The sequence below is a fragment of the Corvus brachyrhynchos genome, unplaced genomic scaffold (assembly GCF_000691975.1).
Source record: "Corvus brachyrhynchos isolate BGI_N302 unplaced genomic scaffold, ASM69197v1 scaffold68, whole genome shotgun sequence".
NCBI classification, from domain to species: Eukaryota; Metazoa; Chordata; class Aves; order Passeriformes; family Corvidae; genus Corvus; species Corvus brachyrhynchos.
The window spans coordinates 1,524,949-1,525,329 of NW_008240039.1; the positions used below are offsets into that span (position 1 = coordinate 1,524,949).

Sequence of the window (381 nt, forward strand, 5' to 3'; positions counted from 1 at the left end):
AGGAATGCCTTTGATGAGCCCCCCACACTCGCACGGAGCCCCCATCCCTTATTTCAGCTCCCTGTGTTGGGACAGGTACGTGAGGCACCCGTGGGGAAATGATGCCATCGTTAATTAAGGGGTGTCAGGAGACCCCAGCACGGGGAGGAGCTCATGGAGCAGGGAGAGCCTCGTGGTGCTGCTGCTGCATCCATGGGTGCTTCCTCTCCTCTTGTCCCAGCTGGAGCTTCCCTCTCCAACTCCAACCTCTCCCCACCCCGTCCCTCCACGCTTCTGTCGCTGCATTCCTGGGGGTTCCTTCCCTGCCCCTTTCCAGCCAGGAAGCTGAGAAGGCAGGAAAAGCCCTGCTTGCCGCTGAACTCATCCCCAAATCCACCCGGA

The 381-nt window shown here is 60.4% G+C and overlaps 1 protein-coding gene across 1 annotated transcript in view; it reads left to right on the forward strand.

Moving 5' to 3' along the window:
* The window catches only part of AGRN (agrin), an 85,113-nt gene that overhangs the window by 75,920 nt on the left and 8,812 nt on the right, over positions 1-381 (forward strand).